The sequence below is a fragment of the Palaemon carinicauda genome, chromosome 9, assembly GCF_036898095.1.
Source record: "Palaemon carinicauda isolate YSFRI2023 chromosome 9, ASM3689809v2, whole genome shotgun sequence".
NCBI classification, from domain to species: Eukaryota; Metazoa; Arthropoda; class Malacostraca; order Decapoda; family Palaemonidae; genus Palaemon; species Palaemon carinicauda.
The window spans coordinates 136608591-136618590 of NC_090733.1; the positions used below are offsets into that span (position 1 = coordinate 136608591).

The following is a 10000-nucleotide window of genomic DNA, read 5'->3' on the forward strand; positions in this document are numbered from 1 at the left end:
AGAGAGAGAGAGAGAGAGAGAGAGAGAGAGAGAGAGAGAGAGAGGTCACTCAACTGTGAGGAGGATAAGAGAGAGAGAGAGAGAGAGAGAGAGAGAGAGAGAGAGAGAGAGAGAGAGAGAGAGTCATTCAACTATAAGAAGGATGAGATGGAATAAGCTCTCAAACCATGAGAGAGAGAGAGAGAGAGAGAGAGAGAGAGAGAGAGAGAGAGAGAGAGAGAGAGAGAGAGAGAATGTTAAACGCTACTCTACTATAACCTTGCTCCACTCCCTTGCCCTTCACTGCTCTGTGCATACAAATGTAAAACGAGAATTGAACTCGTACATACGTATGGCTGGTTAAATATAAGGTTCTCGCTTCTCATTATAACTGTTTTATTGTCCATATGAAATATCTGTTTGAATGGTGTTGCTTGTTCTTAAAATTTTTTTTATTTTTTTTATTACTTCTCTGTAGTTATTTATTGATATATTTCCTTTCCTTGCTGGGCTATTTTCCCCCGTTGGAGACCCTCGGCTTATAGCATCTTGCTTTTCTAACTAGGGTTGTAGCCTGGTTGGTAATAATAATGATAATAATATATTTATTTATTTATTTATTATATTTTCAATTAATGTAAGCATTGTTTTAGTAGTAATATACTGTCGTTCATTAGTTCATTATGCATGTTGTATAAGATTTTCCATAATTCTGACCATCCTTTACATTCAGATCTCCCTGGACAATTTTATCCTGTTCGTAATACTAGGCAGGCAGTTAATTCTAATAGCCAGGCCTTCTCCATCACGAGGCTCAATACTTCACAGTATTCTAGAAGTTTTATTCCAGCTGTTACCAAGTTGTGGAATGATCTTCCTAATTGGGTAATTGAATCGGTGGAACTTCAAAAGTTCAAAGTTGCAGCAAATGTTTTTATGTTGACCAGGCGGACATGAGTCTTTTTATAGTTTATATATGACATATCTGTTTTTGAAGTTGTTACTGTTTTTAGAATGATATATTGTTAATTTATTCTCATAATTTATTTATTTCCTTAATTCCTTTCCTCACTGGGCTATTTTTCCCCCATTGGAGCCCTTGGGCTTATTGCATCTTGCTTTTCCAACTAGGGTTGTAGCTTGGCTAATAATAATAATAATAATAATGATGATGATAATAATATACATTATTTGAGTGGGGACACCTTAACGTGGTGAAAGGTTTTGCGTATTGCCATGATCAGCAAAAGCTGTACTACCCAGGGTGTCATACTAGGTTGGTTTGCCATGAGAGATCAGACGAAAATCTCCCACCATCACCAACCTGCAGTGGCCAGGGTGGTGATGAAAACGGGCCATACCCCAGACATGATTAAAGATATGTCTGGGGCCTTTGTCCTGCAGTGGACTTGAAACAGCTGCGTATGTTGTTGTTGTTGTTGTTATTATTAAATGAGATTCCTTGTCGTGAACATTGATGAAATCATATTTCAGACTGATACATTTCGATTTCACATGGTAAGCGCTGTTTACTATAAGCAAGAGTCCGTGTATTCAAAATAAGTTTAATATGACTTAGTAATCGGTATTTTCTGTAATTTAGCAAATGTGTTGATATATTTTATCAATTTCTTTCCGATACATTATCAATTTTTAATATATCGACTTTTCTCTTGTCTAAATTCCTATCTGTGAAAAGATAAACACAAGAAGAAATGATATAAGAATATAGACATTATTGATCCCATATAATCTCGTAAACTGTCCAATATTTGAGAATGATTTTTCTTGATTACTTAATTTAAATATCTTGGTTACATCCGGTACAATTGGCAGGATTATTTTTCGGGAGGAATAGTGCTATCAGTACCCCTCTGGCAGTTTGCTGTATGCGTTACTTGGCGGTCTGATTATTATTATTATTATTATTATTATTATTATTATTATTATTATTATTATTATTACTTGCTAAGCTACAACCCTAGTTGGAAAAGCAGTATGCTATAAGGCCAGGGGCTTCAATAGCGAAAATAACCCAGTGAGGAAAGGAAAAAAGGAAAAATATAATATCTTAAGAACAGTAACAACATTGAAATAAATATTTCCTTTTTTCCTTTCCTCACTAGGCTATTTTTCCCTGTTGGAGTCCTTGGGCTTATAGCATCTTGCTTTTCCAACTAGGGTTGTAGCTTGGCTAATAATGATAATAATAATAATAAGCTATAAAAACTTTAACAAAAAAAGATGAAGAGAAATCAGATAGAATAGTGTGCCCGAGTGTACTCTCAAGCAAGAGAACTCTAACCCAAGACAAGGGAAGACCATGGTACAGAGGCTATGGCATTACCTGAAACTAGAGAACAATGGTTTGATTTAGGTATTTAATTTAATACGTTGCTTTCCTTCCTTCTTCCTTTCTTCTTCTTCTTCTTCTTCTTCTTCTTCTTCTTCTTCTTCTTCTTCTTCTTCTTCTTTTTTTTTGTCCAACTCTTAAATTTCACTTCTTCGTATAACTTCATGATTTCTCCTGTTACATTTCCTTACTTTACTTTCCTAATTTAAGGTCTGTTTTCCTGGTCTTGTCACACAAGGAAACCGTGAGCATTACAAGATATGTATGTTATTTAGGGTAATGTACCAACCGTGTGTCACACGATCGTACATAGTAATTTTTTTTATTTAAAGCAACTGAGTAACTTTATTACTGAACATTCGTTTATATATACATAAACTCCAGGCAAAAAGGGCACAAAAGACATAACAGGCAATTTCATGTTTAACCGACACAGCACCGGTTAACAGTTAATGGTGAGAAAAACAGACATGTTATTTCAGGTTCTTTTTAGTGCGAGGGAAGAGCGAAGATACAAGCATAATATATACACAAAATGAAATGTTGTTACTATGTACGATCGTGTGACACACGGTCGGTACAGTAACAAGAAAGTCTTCAGTTTCTTCTTGAATACCTTAATATCCTCAGTCTCTTGGATGTCCAGTCTTGAGGCCGCCTATTTGAAGGCTCCTTGGTCCTAGCTTGGGTGGAGAGGGGGCTTGGGCGCTGATCATATGTATATATGGTCTCTCTAGTGCATTGTGCTGTTTGATATGGCAATATCACTGTCCCTTGCTTCTGCCAATCATGAGTGGCCTTTTTAAACCTTTAAATATGTTGCTTTGAGCATTTTACATGGTGACTGTGTACTGAACCCGTTCAAAAAGAGAAATAAAAATGGTACATTCAAAAGACAAGATATTAAGGCTTTCAAAAAGAAACTGAAAACTTTTTTGTTTTTTAAATGCTTCAATAATGTGGATTTGTCAATAAACGAGGAATATGCTGTGTGATACGCAAAATAACTGAATGTACATGACAAAACAGATTTTGTGGTTCCTGTAGGGCGTAGGGTTCCCCTGTGTGATAGGAACAAAAAAAAAAAAAAAAAAAAAAAAAAAAAAAAAAAAAAAAAAACAGCCCGTAAAGTAAAGTAGGTTATAATTACCCTCGATATGTGTTTTCCTAGAATCAGTTTCAAGGAAATACTTTTGCTGCGCCTTTTACCTGGAGTTGTCTTAATGTAACGTAAATTTCATTGAAATTGACGCACCTACCAAAGTACGAAGGGCCCGTATTTCGGAGTACGAAGCGTCGGTATTTTAGAATACAAAGGGTCGTATTTTAGAATACAAATGGTCTGTATTTTAGAATACAAAGGGTCCGTATTTTAGAATACAAAGGGTCTGTATTTTAGAATACAAAGGGTCCGTATTTTAGAATACAAAGGGTCTGTATTTTAGAATACAAAGGGTCCATATTTTAGAATACAAAGGGTCTGTATTTTAGAATACAAAGGGTCCATTTTTTAGAATACAAAGGGTCTGTATTTTAGAATACAAAGGGTCGTATTTTAGAATACAAAGGGATATTATTTTAGAATAATAAGTGTCTGTATTTTAGAATACGAAGGGTCTGTATTTTAGAATAAAAAGTGTCTGTATTTTAGAATACGAGGGGTCCGTATTTCAAAGTACGAAGAGTCCATATTTCTGGGGAATGCAAGTTAATTAAGCGAATATCGTGAATTGGTATACAGTAGAAATCTGCGCTTAAAAGCTGAAATAGACTGAAGCCTTGTAAATGCAAAAGCAGTATTTAAAGGCTTAAATGTTTAAAGGCCGATCATGAATGGCAGAGGCAAGGGACAGTGACATTGCCTTATCAAGCAGGACATTGCCCTAGAGACTGACCCTATATACATATGATCAGCGCCCAAGCCCCCTCTCCACCCAAGCTAGGACCAAGAAGTGTCAGGCAATGGCTGCTGATGGCTCACCAGATAAACATACAGGCTCCCATAAACCCCCTATCCTTAGATCACAATGGTGAGGTTACAGCGACCAAAGAAACTAACAAGTTTGAGCTGGATTCTAACCTCAGCCTGGCGTTCACCAGTCATGGACGTTACCACATCGGCCAGCACAATTTTTAATCTGATAACGGTATTATGATTATTAGTTTTAATATAATTAAAATATATTTTTAACGGGAATCGCTGATAATTCTATAGTGCTCACACAGGTTTTAACTGAAGGGTGAACAACTCGAAAAGATCTAAGTGGGAAGAGGTCAAAGGTGAGGATGGTGAGTGATAATCCTGTTGTATATTATTATTATTATCATTATTATTATTATTATTATTATTATTATTACTAGCCAAGCTACAACCCTAGTTGGAAAAGCAAGATGCTATAGGCCCAAGGGCTCCAACAGGGAAAGATAGCCCAGTGAGGAAAGGAAATAAGGAAATAAATAAATGATGAGAATAAATTAACAATATATCATTCTAAAAACAGTAACAGCGTCAAAACAGGTATGTCCTTTATAAACTATTAACAAAGTCAAAAACAGATATGTCCTATATAAACAATAAAAAGACTCGTGTCAGCCTGGTCAACATAAAAACATTTGCTCCAACTTTGAACTTTTGAAGTTCTACTGATTCAACTACCCTATTAGCATCAAACCTCCATATTTAATCGAACACAGAATAGAAAATCCATACATGATAATCCATAGAGTAATAGTGTTTTTATTATCTGAAAATATATCTTTGAATTCTAAAAAAAGAGATAGGTATGTAATTATGAACTATTTAAAAGATATTTACAGATGTATACTTACGTCAGCTTGCAATATCACGTCATTTCGATTAGTTTCCACTTGATAAAGGTGATTATCTTATCTATATTTTTACAGTGCATATCTTAGCCCCTCTCGACTTCTTATCTTTGAAGGGTGTTTTCTAAATCACTTCTCGTGATAATCTGCATCATTTACTTGATAAGAATGTTGTTTACTTTAGCTATTATTGATGTGAACCTAAAAAATCAGGGGGCATCGTCCATTTTATGCATAAGATTTTTCATATCTCTGACCATCCTTTACATTCAGATCTCCCTGCAGTTAATTCTAATAGCCAGGCCTTCTCCATCATGAGGCTCAATACTACACAGTATTCTAGAAGTTTTATTCCAGCTGTGACCAAGTTCTGGAATGATCATCCTAATCGGGTGGTTGAATCAGTAGAACTTCAAAAGTTCAAAGTTGGAGCAAATGTTTTTATGTTGACCAGGCTGAGATGAGTCTTTTTATAGTTTATATATGACATATCTGTTTTTGACGTTGTTAATAGTTTATAGAGGACATATCTGTTTTTTACTTAAAAGACATGAACAAAAATAAGATAATTTTAGATTATAAATAGTACTTAGAACACTTTTCTGCTGAAAACAGAGTTATCTAGGCTTAGTTTCGGTTTTTCATAGAAAAACTTGTTCATAGAAAAACTTCAACCGAAACTAACTTAGATAACTCTGCTTTCAGCAGAAAATTGTTTTAAGTACTATTCATAATTTTAAGTATTTACTTATTTACAGTTTAAGGGTTTAGTATGGCCTATTGGTAACGTCCTTGCCTTGTGATCTGCCGGACTGGGGTTCGAGTCCCGCTCATGCGTGATAGTTTCTTGTAGTATCTACAAACTTACCATCCTTATGAGCTAAAGATGGAGTTGTTTAGGGGAGCATTATAGTTCTACCTGCTGAGTCATCAGTAGCCATTGCCTGGCCCTCCCTGGTCCTAGCTTGGAGCCCTTTAAAACCTTTAAACCCTTATTTTGATTATAGAGAATTCCTTTTTTTTTTTTCCTGAGACAATCTTAGTCATCCTTCTTCTTTAATTAAAGCATGTCTTAAAAGAAAGGATTTTTATTCTTATTTTGTCTTTAAGAAAGAATTATGAATAAGCTTAGTGCTTTCTTGAGAACTTAATTCTCTTGAAAATGAAAATATTATCATATTTAATCCCATTTCTGGAATATGAATTATCTAATTGTTTCGGAATTATTTAATTTAATTTTGTTTTTTTATTATATCTTTTTTTTTTTTATAATTGTTATCCGATACTATCTTCCAAATCGTTTCTGTTCTTGCTTGAAGAAGCAAAATAAAGTATATCAATATTTTATCTTTGTTTATCGAATAGATATTTACTTTCTATTTAATCTATACTTTTTCGAAGTATTTTGGACCATCACTTGTCATTTTCATGAAGGTAATCTATTTTATTATCGTGTTATCTATCAAGTTCAATTAAAAATTTATGAGCTGTCAAAAACAAAAGCTTATCTTTGAAAAATGTTTTTAAAGGTCTCAGGGTAATGTAATTTCGTTCCCTTATCTCGTAGCTTCAACAAACATTGGAATTCAGAATTCTTTTTGGGCGTTTTGACCTTGAGACAAGGAAATGCTTTTTATTATTACGTAAGCAGCAACCCAAGTTGCAAAGGCAGGCTCCTATAAGCCCAAGAGCTCCAACGGGAAAAAATTGCCCATTAAGGAAAGGAAACAGTTAGAATAATGTGCCTGAGTGTACCCTCAAGCAAGAGGATTCTAACCCAAGACAGTGGAAGACCATTGGTATAGAGGCTATAGCACTAAGCAAGACTAGAGAATAATGTTTGATTTTGGGGTGTCCCTTTTAGAAGAGCTGCTTACCATAAGAGTCAATTCTACCCTTGCCAAGAGGAAAGTAGCCACAGAAGCATTACAATGCAGTAGATAGCTTCTTGTGTGAAATTTTGTTTTCTTCTGAAAAGTATAATGTAAAGTATAGAAGTTTTTATTGTTAATATATGAAATATTTATTTTAATGTTATTACTATCCTTGAAATATTTTATTTTTCCTTGTTTCCTTTCCTCGCTGGGCTATTTTCCCTGTTTGGGGCCCCTGGGCATAAAAGCATCCTGCTTTTCCAACTAAGGTTGTAGTATCCTTAAAATATTTTTTTTCCTTGTTTCCTTTCCTCACAGGGCTATTTTCCCTGTTTGGGGCCCCTGGGCCTAAAAGTATCTTGCTTTTCCAACTAGGGTTGTAGCTGAGCATTTAATAATAATAATAATAATAATAATAATAACTATTCTTAGTCTGGCCTAGAGACTGCAAGGCAGTCCCCAAGTTGATAAGCAGCCCAGTGTGTTTGAAAACTTATTAGGAAGATTGTGTGAGCGTTCTCCAGCGACAGTAAGAAATTGTAAACCTGCATTGCTCGGCCGCTCAGTGTACTTTGAGACTCTGTTGAGAAAGGTGCTTCTCCAAGGTTAGTAGCTGGAGCCACAAGGATTTTTAAGTTTGGACGACACCCTAAATGCCGGGGAAGTGATAATCATATTTTGTTAGTTCGCTACAGAGGATTATAACTATATTTTCAATTATCTTGCAAGGTTAGGATCAACACCAACTTAATTGTTGGATAAAGGAACGCCTTTGTTTCTCTGTTTTGTAAGAATATCTAAGATATGTTTGTATTTATAGATACTATCCGTCTTCGATTTGTGTTTTTATATTGATGTTTTGTGAATTATATGTTGATATAAACTTGTGTTACTGAAGAAAATACTATCTATTGTACCCCAAAAATTGGAAGTTTCAATCAAATTTATTTTTTATCTATTAGTTAAACAGTATATGTAAGTTATATTTAACTTTATATATTTTCAAGGCAACTAACGACACGTTCAACTCGGTCAATCAGATTTAGCTAAATTTCTCAAAGTGATTCGATTTTTCTCTCAATTTTTCGTCTGGGGAAAACCATAGCGTTCGCATTGATTTAGTTTATTTTAATCATTATTAACGACAACCATTTATAAAAGTATTATTATTCATTAAAATGCACAATTTTCCGTGCATTTATGATAAATGAAATAACCCACAATGTATGAAAGATTAAATTTATTCTTTATTTAGTAAATTTAATAGTATTACTACTCTTCATTTTCGTCTTTTTTTCACAACATTTCGCTCGCCAAGGTCATAACGGTAACTTGAGGAACTTCTCGCTTCTGATATTATTATTATTATTATTATTATTATTATTATTATTTATTATTATTATTATTATTAATATTAATATTACTTTTATTATCATCATCATCATCATCATTATTTTTATTATTATTATTATTATTATTATTATTAATATTATTTTTATTATTATCATCATCATCATTATTATTATTATTATTATTATTATTATTATTATTATTATTATTATTAATATTATCATTATTATTGTTATCATCATCATTATTATTATTATCATCATCATCATCATCATCATTATTATTATTATCATCATTATTATTATTATTAATATTATTATTATTATCAAACAATTCAACTTATAGCCCTATAATTTAAACAGCAGGAGAAAGCAACCCAGTCCAAAAAAAAAAAAAAAACTAGAAACTAAAATGAGAAAGTTTTAAAATGTGAACATGTGATTCTTTACAAGGTGAACAACACGTGGTGTTTGATCTCGTCCAGGGACAATTGAAATCACATGATGCTTGACGTATTTAAGAAATTAGGTTACTAATTTGATTAGATTTTGGTCATTTTAATTCGTTACCAGTTTAAAAAGAAATTTGCAAGATGAGAAATATTTTAAAGTTTACTATTGATTTTTTTTTTTTAGATTTTCATTTTATAACTTAGCATTAACTGCTATGTAAAGCCTTTCATACTGTGTATTATTATTATTATTATTATTATTATTATTATTATTATTATTATTATTATTATTATTAGGTAAGCTATAACCTTAGTTGGAAAAGCAGGATGCTATGCCCAAAGGCTCCAACAGGGAAAGTAGTCCAGTGATGAAAGGAAATAAAAAATAAATAAAGAATATGTGAAGTAATGAACAACTGGAATAACATATTTTAAGAACAGTAACAACAGGGAAACTGATCTTTCATAAATAAACTATATAAAGAGACTTTGTCAGCCTGTTCAACATGAAAAAAAATTTGCTGCAAGTTTGAACTTTTGAAGTTCAACAACCAAAGGTCATACAGGATATGGAATTAGTGTAAAGAGAGTAGCATCATCTGCACAAGCAAACAGGCTTCCAAGGCCAAACCACACGTGGGAAAAGAAAGGACCAATTAACGAAATTATTCATTACTTCTCTTGTAGTTTATTTCTTGAGTTCATTTCCTCACTGGGCTATCTTTCCCTATTGGAGCCCTTTGGCTTATAGCTTCCAGCTTTTCCAACTAGGTTTGTATCTTAGCATTTACGGTTATATGAAATTTGAACTGCACACTGAATATAAACATTATTATTCATATTGTTTATTACTTAACGGTGTAAGACTCGACTCTACGAGTCTTACCATTACAAGGAAATGTAACAGTAAAGATGTTTTGCGCAGTATTAACTTTAATGACAGTGGAGGACTGGTGTTGGCTCCAAATAGGGAAAGAAGGATGCAAATAAGAGACCTCAAGGATCGTGCTACTGTCTTGAGCTGGGCTACAAATGCAAGAGAGAGAGAGAGAGAGAGAGAGAGAGAGAGGAGAGAGAGAGAGAGAGAGAGAGAGAGAGAGTAGAATCTACGGGTCACTTTCAACTACATACAAGTTTATAAGTGTTTTTATATATTTATGTCTAAAA

General features: G+C 33.3%; 1 protein-coding gene and 1 pseudogene across 1 annotated transcript in view; one reads left to right on the forward strand and one right to left on the reverse strand.

Annotated features, from left to right (window-relative positions):
- Window positions 1–2498, reverse strand: part of LOC137646647 (protein FAM200C-like) — a 36571-nt pseudogene extending 34073 nt beyond the window's left edge.
- A 4985-nt stretch (window positions 2499–7483) lies between these two features.
- Hgsnat (Heparan-alpha-glucosaminide N-acetyltransferase) overlaps window positions 7484–10000 on the forward strand; it is a 32959-nt gene continuing 30442 nt past the window's right edge. The window contains exon 1 of the mRNA XM_068380467.1: window positions 7484–7637. The gene's annotated coding sequence lies outside the window, so the exon portion shown is untranslated. The remainder of the gene's footprint in view (window positions 7638–10000) is intronic.